Here is an 11,789-nt window from a genome sequence, read left to right on the forward strand (position 1 = left end):
AGACAATCATGAAATTCCAACCACCTTTCGGTTTGCAAACAGAAAGACGTAGTAACTCTTTGGTAGATAAGTGCATATGCAAGGGGAGAAAAACAAAATGGAACACATCAAAAATAAACTACGTTATAAAAAAGAGGAAATATTTTACTCAAAATTAAGAGAATGATCAGATCCCTATTTTTTATAAAACGGGATATTTTAGAAAACAGTTGCTCTGTGTTAAGGGGGGAAAAAAAGTACCAGACAATAAGACCTTGAAAATGCCAAAAAAAATGAACAATTTTTTAAAATAAAAAGACAATAAGACCTTAATAAAATGGGAGCACAGAGCCATTATAAAAACAATGGATATGAAGGCAGACTTTTTTAAATGAACAAATAGACTTAAGGAACTTGAAAACAAAATAGTCAAATGCCAACTGTATAATTTAGAAAAACAAATATTTAGTGAAAGATAACTTTAAGAGACTTCTATGTGATATAGAGCAAAAATAAAGAAGTGAACATATAAAAAAAGATGATATTAAATATTGAGGGCAGAGAAAGAAGACTCAATACAAGCATTTTAAATCCTCAATACCATAAATTTGTTTAATGTGGTTTCTGCCTGGGCATCCATTTCTAGGCCTGACGTAAGTTGTTTGAAACCCAGCTGTACCCTGTCACCTCTGGCCTAGTAAAAACTTCCCTTCCCTATATGGTTGCTGGTGATATAGCCCATTTGTTTCCTCTTCCCACTGACCTACAGCCCAACACACCCACTGCTGCTATAATGAAACTTATTCATCATCATCAGTCATGTAAGTTCCTTCCCTCTCATTCATGTTTTTTGTTTGTTTTTTGTTTTTTTTTAACTAGCCAATTCACAACCCCCATGGAAAAGCCTAAGGAATAGTGCCATGGACCTTAATAAACATATAGTCCCATAGATCCTCTCCTGTCTCCACCTCCCAGCCCCCATCTTGAGCTTCCTGTCACATCAGGACTTTCCCTAAGCCTTTCATCATTACTCCTTACCTCTCTGGGCCTATGAGTAATAAATTTCTTCTGTCTCATGCATTTTGATTTCACCTCCTCATTGTGTCTCACCTGACACACACACGCAAGTCCCCTGGTCACGGCTCTCCTAGACAGCGACTGTCTTGGCTTATGGCCACTCTGGACAGAGATACCTCAAGACTAAATTAGAAAGAAACCATAAAAATAAAAATCACAACCTTCAGAAAGAAAACTGAACAAATGGAAAAGTAAAAGACGTACTTGAAGAAAATGTTTTACTTGAGTGAAAGACCATCTACAACTCAAAAAAAGCACCATACTCTAGGAAAAATCTATTTTAAAAGAAAATCCGAAATTACAGCAAGAAAAGTGAAATATAAAAATAAAAAAGTAACAAACTCCAGGAGGCTCTCAAGCAGCTTCTCCAAAATAGCTAAGGCTGAATCTATGATAGAAAAATTTTTATGATCAAAAGTGCTAAGCCAGAATAAGAGCGAGCAGAGCCATGAATACTTTAATTTGTGAAAGTGTATAATGTGTATAATTAATGTGTATAATCTGTGAAAACATGTATGAAATATCTCATATGTCTATAGACTCAGAATGTATGCCATTCATGCTGAATTCCTGAAAATATTTTGGGACAATTAACCTAAAGATAATGTACCATATGATATCGAAAAATAAAAATGCAAAAGATGTTTATAGAACAAATATCTAACTATGACTAGTGAACTCAATATGTCACAGAGTTACATATAAATGTTGCAAAGATATTTCTAAAATAGAATTTTAAAAATTATTAAAAACATGATCTATATGTAAATATAATTGCTGCTAAATAACAACCTGCTTCTATAATTCCAGATTGAGTTAATAAAGTTGATTAGGAGAGGACAACAGAAAACAAATGTCTGTTAAATGCCTTATCCTGCACAGGCCCATTCATTTAACAAACATTCACAAAGCGTCTATGATATGTCACTCTTCTAGATTCTTAGAATATATCAGTGAACAAAAGACATGAAATCCTTCACCTTGATGAAGCTTATAGCATATCGTGTATATTTCATATAAAGGTAATCACTAATAGAACAAACCCAACAATGACAAAATTAAACCAGACATTGCCTGTACCCCAAAAGAGGAAGGAAGGAAGGAAGGAAGGAAGGAAGGAAGGAAGGAAGGAAAGAAGGGAGGAAGGGAGGAAGGGAGGAAAGAGGGAGGGAGGGAGGGAGAGAGAGAATAGGGAAGGGTGAGGAGAAAAGGAGGAAGAAGGAAAGAAAGGCAGGCAGTGGAATGTGAAGCAAAGTATTTTTTAAATGCCTAAATCGATTTTTAAATGCCTAAAAAATTGTCATTTTTTTAAATGACAGGAAGTTCAATCACTCTATTGAAAGACAAAAAACAACTAAAATTAAGCTACCAAAATCTATGATATGCTGCTTAGAAGAGTCACAAAAATATTAAAACGTTGCAAATGATTGAATGAACCTCCCAAAAGTTTCATGCTCAGAGATTTTACATGTGATACCCATTAAATATTTACATATTGTTCATTTCCTTGCCATGTAATCCATTTTAGAGCAATAAAAAGGCCTAAATCTCTGAATCTATCCAATTCATTTTAGGGAACTACTGACTCTGATATAAAAACTTGACGAAAAAGTAGCACCCAAAAGCTATATATAGCTAAATTAGCTAATTCACTAATATTGGTGTAAAAATCAGGAATAAAGCAAAATACTAGCAAAACAATTCAACACAATATAAAGGATCCCCGATGACAAAGTGGAGCTTTATGACAAAAATTCACACACATTCTCACACACATACACACACATAGATATATGTATATGCATCTTAAAATAACATTCTACTTTATACTGAAAAAGATGTTGTAATTTAAGTTACATTTACAAGAAGAACAATTCTTCATTTAAATTAATATTTTATCTTTTTCCAGAAGAGGAAGGTAGTTCAATAAAGCAAGAAACAGAAATCAATAGTATGACTAGTAGAAAGGATGAGAAACATTTTTACTTAAATATGATGTGGATTATCAACCTCCAAACTCCAAGTAAGTAGGAAGAAACACTATTAGGCTTAATTATAAATTTAAATTTTTCCAATAAAAGTAAAAACTTTTATAGCTTTGTAATATACAAATAACAGGTGTAAAATACAGTGAAAAAAATTCCATTCAATAATGATAATATACCTACTTAAAATACCTAAGAATAAGGTCAGGAAGAAATGCACAAACCTATCGTAGGACACACTACAAATTTTTATTCATAGAAATAAAAGACATGAATATATGAATAGATATAAGATGTTCCTAGATAAGTTTGAAGTTAAGAACATGACAATTCTTTACACAATATTAATTAAATATAATTTTTTCCCTAAGCCTCAAAGATCTCTTTTACTCTTTTGGTTTTTTGGGGTTGGTTTGTTTGTTTGTTTTGAGACAAAGTCACGCTCTGTCACCCAGGCTGGAGTGCAGTGGGGCGATCTCAGCTCACTGCCACCTCTGCCTCCTGGGTTCAAGTAATTCTCTGCCTCAGCCTCCCTGAGTAGCTTGGATTACAGGCACCCGCCACCATGCCTGGCTAATTTTTTTTGTATTTTTAGTAGAGACAGGGTTTCACCATCTTGGCCAGTCTGGCCTTGAACTCCTGACCTCATGATCCACCCACCTTGGCCTCCCAAAGTGCTGGCATTACAGGCATGAGCCACCGCGCCCAGCCTCTTTTGGTTTTTAATGCTATTTTACATGCTTATGAGCCCAAAAATACACTCATAGCCTTGCCCTCTCTTACTCTATAGCCAACTTCTCACTAGACATTTTTATTTGGATGTGTCACAAGCATCTCAAACATAACTCTTGGTTTTCCACATAAAATTAATCCTATCTCTAGAAACGCGACATTACTATCTCCCAATTTACTAAACCAAGAAATCCAGGAGTCATCATAAATTTCTTCTCTCTCCTTCCACCTCCAGTCTGCCACCACAATTTGTTGGTCTATCTCCAAATATACCTTGCATTAATCTACTTTTCCTAATTTCATATGAAATATTCTAGAAATCACCTGTTTATCTCCTTGCTTCCTCTCTACCTATAGCTCCAATGTAAGAATTGTCTTTTCAAAACATCAATGTAAAGTGTAAATTGCTACACTTTCATTTTAAAACTTCATAGCATCCCAATACCCTTAGAGTAAATCCAAAGCTTTTGTCATTACCCATGAGGCTCTGCTGACTTCTCCTACCTCTTCTTTCTTTCACTGAAATGGTTCAATAAAATGAGAAAAAAAATCAATGAGCAGAATAAGAAATTTAACAGACAGATTGAAATTATTTTTTAAAAATGGAAATTTTGGAGCTGAAAATGAAATGAATTAAATAAAAAATGCAAGAGACAGCATCAACAATGGATCAAAATTAGGTTACCTAAAAAGATATAATCAGAAGAAAGAAGAAAAAAGGAATAAAATTGTGTAGACTTTAAAATTATAATTAGAAACGATTTCTAATGACATGAGGAAAATTTTAGGATTAAAGAAGGATAAAAATTATGTATACAGGATTACTTTAGTTTTATTTTAAAAAGTAATGCATTGGGAGAAAATGTTGGATTGTATATAACTTTTTCCTCCATCTTTATACTTTTCTGAACTTTGAATATATTGTTGATAACTGGAAGACCCTTATTGTTTCCAGAAATATATGAATCAAGATGAGATTGGGAGAAAGATAATACATTTAATTTCAGACATGTTGGATTTTAGGCAACATATATATCCAATGTGAAATTTCCCAGCATAAAGTGTACTAAATATGAAAATGATGAAGACTGAAAGCATTTGTTCTGGAACTCTCCACAGAGACATTATAGAAAGCTGAAGGAATGAATAAAAATGTCAATGAATTAGGAACGGAGAGGACCAAGGGGCTAACCTCTAGGAATTCTTAATGACAAAAATAAAGAAGACAGAGAAATTGATTATCAAAATGAGGAAGAGAGGGAGATGATCCTCTGATATTTTCTACTACGTATATTTGTGGTACCTGTTGTTTATTTGAACCAAAAGCCTTTGTATTATACTCACAGATAGTCGTTTTATACATCAGAGTAACTGAGGTATGCAATCTATCAAAGAGAATATCAGAAGGATCTATCAGCAGCAGATTTCAACAGCTTGCTTTAAGTTGTTACACATTTTTGTAAGTTTTGTGGATGATGCCCTCCCCATTAGGGATATAGCAAACAGTATCTCCCAATTAGAGAGTGTCATGGTTTGAATGTGTGTGTTCCTCCAAAATGCATATGTTGGACTCTAAACGTTAAGGGGGTGGTATTAAGAAGTACGGCCTTTTGAGAAGTTATTAAGTAATTAGGGCTCTGTCTTCATTAATGGGATTAACACTTTTGTAAAATAGTCTTCAGAGACTGTCTGGCATTTTCATGACACATTTATTCCTTTTGCCCTCCCACCTTACACAGTATGAGGATGCAAAAACAAGGCACCATTTCGGAAGCAGAGAGTGAGCCTTCCCAAGATACCACATCTGCCAGCATCTTGATCTTGGACTTCCAAAATTGTAAAAATAAATTTATGTTGTTTATAAACTACTATATTTTTTATAGCAGCATCAATGGACTAAAACAGAAATCAATCGGCCACTTATCCATCAGCTCACACCCTCTTGGATGATCCATCTTTGACTCTCAAATCTCAGCCTTCAATTCCGACTTCCTAATTTACTTTTGGAAACCAGGATTGATGTAGAGTGAAAAAGGAAGACCTTAGTCACTGGTGATTAGGACTGAATTAAGGGGTGGAAGTAGAAGTCAAGAGAATAAGGTGAAAACCTGTAAAATGTGCAAAATTGCTTTATTGGAAATGGAAGGAGACAAATAAAAATGTATTTGCCATGGTTTCTCTTTAAGATAAGACTGTATGCAGTTAGGAGAATAACTTTTGTATGTTTCTTGGTCCAAGTAATACCAGTAATAAAGGCGAGAGACAGTGTAATCCTGCTAATTCAAATTTTCTGTCCTGTTCTTTCCATGGAGCATTTAAATAAGGGTTCAACCACCAAATACCCTTCTCCACTCACTTCATTCACCTTCACATTAAAACACACATACATACACAATTGTGTCAAGGAAATACTTAATGATCATCTATTAGAAAATGTCCAAAATTATTAGCCTGCATCAGGCTGTAACTGCATACATCCTAGAGGATGTGGTCCATAGATAAAACTAATGTTTTGAAATTTTACCTTTCCTGACTACTTTGTTCATTAACGATTTGCCGAATAACCTGAAATCTGCTTAAAGTATGTCTTTTAAATATGATTATGCTCACTACTCTGTCCCATGCCCTAATGGTCTAATGCATAGCACTCTTTTAAGTTGAGGCTGAAAGCCTCTGGAGGAAAATCATTATAGATTTCACAGTCTTCTAACTTCTTCAGGTATAACATTGCTACTATTTGAGCCAGACTAATTTTTAAAGTTTACACAGAACAGTCCCATTCAAAGCTACTCATTCCTCTCCACTTTACTTCTCTCTGATAGACTCCTAACAAAAAGAGCATCTTTCTGAAGATTAGCTTTGCTGTCAATTTTCTTTTCCAGTAAAAGAAACTTTGATGTAAAAATCTTCTCTGGAATAGTAATTTCCTTGTATGCATTGTGTTCTATTTATGTTATTTTTAAATGTCTTAAAAATTCCAGTTTTTAGCCCTATGTTTGGGAGAAAGCATTATTAACCTTTTAATGATTTCTGTTTGTTAGGCTTTAAGACAGAAAATACTTAACTCTTTATAAACAAATAGAAAAAAACGTGTAGCCATTGTCATTGTCTTTTGATGATTTATCTTAAGTCTATGTAGAATATTGGTTTTCTCTCTAGGTTTCTTCCATTATTTTTGCTAAATATGTTAAATTCCTTCTTGACAACTGGAGGATTCAAAGCAATTCAAATGAGATTAGTTCACTGTGGTTAATACAAAAACCTTTATCTTCTAAAAAGTGCCAAAACTATTATCAAAAATTTCCAGAAACCAAACGCATTTTTACTGACCTTTATCCATGTTGATACTTTCCCTTTTGCCTTGCTTTATTCACTGGCAATGCAGTGAAAGTACCTCAGCCTGACATATAAAAAGCCTTTTATAATTTCAGTACAGCATCTTGAATTTATTTACCCTGTAGCCTTTTCCATTAAATATAATATAGATTCTTGCCATGTAAATCTTTCTAATGCACAAATATAATCACACCACTGTTAAATGAAGTTTAGCCTAAAGCTGCCTCCTTACATATTTCAAGTTCAACCTAAAGATTTTTCTGTGCATCGTGAACTATAACAAGTGGAAGAGTAAACAGACCCCTCCACTTGTTAAATCTGTGGTAAACAGATTGCCACACCTGTGCCAATCACTGAGTTTTTTTTTTTGTTTGTTTGTTTGTTTGTTTTTGCCAATCAAATGTAGCTAACTGTTCGAACCATGTTCAAATAAGGCAGATGCTCACCTGTAACCAATCCAGTTGTTTCTGAACCTTACTTTCATTGTCTATACATCACTTTCCTTTTTCTGTCCATAAATCTTCTTCCACCACATGACTACACTGGAGTCTCTGAACCTATCCTGGCCCACAAGCCTGCCGGATTCACGAATTATTCATTGCTCAATTAAACTCCTTCAAATTTAATTCAGCTGAAGTTTTTCTTTTATCAGATGGTATCAGAAACAGGGTTTGAGTAGAGTTTCTAACAACCCCCAGGAAGACTGAGTGACCAAAGCAAGGTACCCACAGGATCCATTTGTGTCCATTGATCTGTCGGAGCAGCTGGGCAGCATTCTGAAATTCTCTCTCGAATTTCAGAGATCCACAGATTTGTGTTTTGAGCTCTCCAAATTTCTTTTAACAAATTTCTGATCCAAACTGGGCTTAAAGGCTAAAGGTCATGACAGAAACTGGACTGGGTCCAGGATTGGATTTGATCTGGTAATCTGGCTTGAATCTAAAGGCCTCTTATGTCTGACTGGAGCAGAAAAAAAGGAAATGGTAATATTGCAGGGGTTGCAAAATTTGGCTTTTGAAAATTCACAGGGATTTTCATGTTCTACCCTTGTTTCCTTTTACTTGCGTGCTTCGGTAGGAAAAAAAAATATCATTGGCTAAGTTAATCAAGGGAACCTGGGAGCAAAGTCAATATCTTAGGTAAAAATGGGATCCTTAATTTACAAAGTACTGAGTTCCTTCTGGCTTATACTTGCATAAGTGTTAGGTCCCAGAAGCAGTGAGGTCTCACAGAAATGGCAAAATCTTACTTAATATAATTTAGAGTGGAACGTTGCAAATGAACAAAACTACACTGAAGTGCATTTGCAAATGAGGCCTCATAAATTAGTCTCATCTTGGGGTGCCTATTGATATGAAGAAGCTTCTAAAAAGATTTGAATATTTTTATCTAAAGACTGTAAGAAGGACAAATAAAAAGCTTAAGTAACTAATTGGTTGTAAAAAATTAAATCTGCTAACTTTTTAGCTTAGGTACTGTCTCAATTCAAAGGAAATAGACAGGAGCACCAGTTGGCTGACTTTGGGTAAGTAATGGGGTACATTTTACCTGAATAAAGGATGGAATTGGACTAGAGACCCTCCCCTCAGTAAAGTCCCTCTTGGTTAAAAGTGGATTTGGCACCATGGGATGCTAACCACTGTTCTCTCTGGATTAATCTGCCATGCGCTCTTTGCTGACAGCTATGGGTGACAGGGATAGGCATGTACAGGACCTGGGAACATGGGGAACTTTTTCTCCCCAAAGGGGAAAACTTGAAAGCTGATACGTCTGTTGGAAAAGATCCCTTCATGACCAACAAGCAGCCACCTGAACTTTTGAGTCAGTATCGCTGCAATTTGTGGGTCTTTCTCTGGCCTCCCTGAACTCCTCACCTTCTCCACACCCTGCCACAGGGAATGCTTGTTTTTCTTTCTCTTCTTTCTCTTTCCTATCTCTTCTGTTACTCAGGGCAACCATCTTACCCAGAGACCACATGTTGAAACTCCTGGTCAGAGGTTGGATTAAAGACGACGGGGCTCAACTGGGGGCAAGTTTGAGTCTTTCCAGTTCAATATTGGGTGCTAAGCAGAGTGGCTAATGTCTATATTCTGTCACATGTGTTTTGCTCTGGCCAGAGTGGGAAATGTTAATTTGGTTACCCCATGCAGCCCCTTGGACAGCATCTTACAAAATTGAGAGGCTTTTGCCTGTGGTTCCCTGAAACAGAGAAATAATAATAATTTTCTTTTGTATTGCAGCTTGGCTTCTAGGGCTATAGTGTGGTGAACAGTGTTGCTAGGGCCTGTCAGGGAAAGGAAACCCAGCAGTCTGTCATGCCAGCAAAAGAGTAAAGATTATTTACCAGTCAGACATCTAGCCTCTCTCTCTGTGCAAACTGGTTGAATGGTAAAAATCACGATTCATCTCCTCTGTAAAGTTTTGATTAATGCAAAAAAGGATTCTGAGGCTAGTCTTAGGCTGTAGCAAATCTAGTGTGCTTTGTGTGTCTTCCTTTATGGTTTTATCATAAAGAGGAGTACCTGAGGCCAGAACATGGGCTTAGGACCTGATATAGTTTAGCTGTGATACCACCCAAATCTCATCTTGAATTGTAGTTCCCATAATCCCCATGTGTCATGGAACAGATGTGGTGGGAGGTAATTGAATCATGGAGGTGGTCCCCCCATGCTATTCTCATGATAGTGGGTAAGCTCTCATGAGATCTGATGGTTTTATAAGGAGCTTCCTCTTTTTGCTTGACTCTCATCCTTCTCTTTCCTGCCACCATGTGAAAAAGGACATGTTTGCTTCCCTTTTCACCATGATTGTAAGTTTCCTGAGGTCTCCACAGCCATGCTGAACTGTGAGTCAATTAAACCTCTTTCTTTTATAAATTACCTAGTCTCAAGTATGCCTTATTAGCATCATGAGAACAGACAAATACAGGACCCCATAAGCTCACTATTCACGATGATGCAGCAAGCCAGTTAGTAACAAACTTTGCTGCAGATCCCTGAAATAAGCAAAAAAAACGGATGAGGTCTCCACCTTGTTTTACGTCCTTGAAAGCTTGACCTTATGACCATGTGGTAGTACTTTCTCTTGGTCTCTGCCTTCCAGGGAATAGGATTTTGGGGATTTATGTCATAGCACTAAAAATTATCTCAAGCAGTTGAAAGTCTTAGCAAGCTCAAAACGGATTGCTCCAGACTCCTTCTGGGAAGAGCAATGGAAACTTCCCAGTGCTGTAGCTCAGCAGCTAAGGCTGTGCCATTTTACAGTGGTGGCCTGGATTCATTCTAGCATAGGAAATTTCTTGTTGATATCTGTGTGACCTTTACCATTTGTTGATTCCCTTCTCCTCCATGAACAACTTCTAGCTTTTCTCCTTAGGCCCTAGAAACTGTCTGCTTTCCTGACCCTGATCTTTGAAGGGCTTCACCTTGAAGCCAGTAATCCAATTAAGAAACTTAAAAACTGGCAAATAAAAAGTCTTACAACTACTGGATCTTCTTCTGTCTGTCTGTGTAGTTATATATGTGCTGTGAGTGTGATGGTAATGTAAAACAACTCAAATTAATTGGCTTAAAGAAAAGCATTTAAATCGAATATTTTGAAAGAAAAAAATACTGTAATGCCTTTTAGTTCAAGTGACTTTAGTAATCTTTGGGAAATAAAAAATAGTTTAAATATTACTAGTAAAATAAGGAAACTTGGTCTAAATTAGACAGGTCAGATATTAGGTTTGCTAATGTTTTAAGATCATAAACTGCTTCCTTGGTTTTTGAAAGTTGTTCAACTTGCCTGTTTTATAACTAGGTAAGGCCTGGGGACATGTGGTCCCCTAGCTATGCTGGAAAGAGTCAGACCTTATCCATACATAATTACAATCACTTACCAGATTTTTCACAAAAAAAAAATTGCTAAAAGTTAACATTGTAACATATACTCGAGACTACTGAAAAAAGTTTTACATGCAAGGTGGATAAGAAAAGTAAAATGTGCTTTTAGTAAAAAATTATAAGGAGGCATGGGAATGTAAATTTTTGCCTAGTTTAAACAATTATTTTAAATTAGATAGAATAAAGCTAAAGGTTTGAACAAGTTGTGAAAGATTTGTGAAAAATAATTTGTAAAAGAGATCCTGTATATGAACACATTGACTAAATTTAAAGGGATATTATCCATTCTTTTTCTGTAAATTGAAGATTGGAATAAAAGCACAACAGAGTGTTATTAGAGCACTGATCTACTCTTTAACAAAGATTTGTAAAGGGTTATAAAAGGTTTATGAAAATCTTACCTTATGGTCAAACTGATTAAAATTGGTAGATTTGTCTATAAGGTTATATTAAAGATTGGGGTTGGCTGGGTGTGGTGGCTCATGCCTGTAATCCCATCACTTTGGGAGGCCAAGATGGGTGGATCACCTGAGGTCAGGAGTTTGAGACCAGCCTGGCCAACATGATGAAACCCCATCTATAATAAAAGTACAAAAAAGTAGCCAGGCATGGTTGAGGATTCCTGTAATCCCAACTATTCAGGAGGCTGAGGCAGGAGAATCACTTGAACCTCTGGGAGGTGGAGGTTGCAGTGAGCTGAGATCGCACCATTACACTCCAGCCTGGGCAACAAGAGCGAAACTCCACCTCAAAAAATAAAAATAAAAAAAAAGATCGGGGTTAACATTAATAATAC

This window comes from Hylobates moloch, unplaced genomic scaffold, assembly GCF_009828535.3.
Source record: "Hylobates moloch isolate HMO894 unplaced genomic scaffold, HMol_V3 SCAFFOLD_9, whole genome shotgun sequence".
NCBI lineage: Eukaryota > Metazoa > Chordata > Mammalia > Primates > Hylobatidae > Hylobates > Hylobates moloch.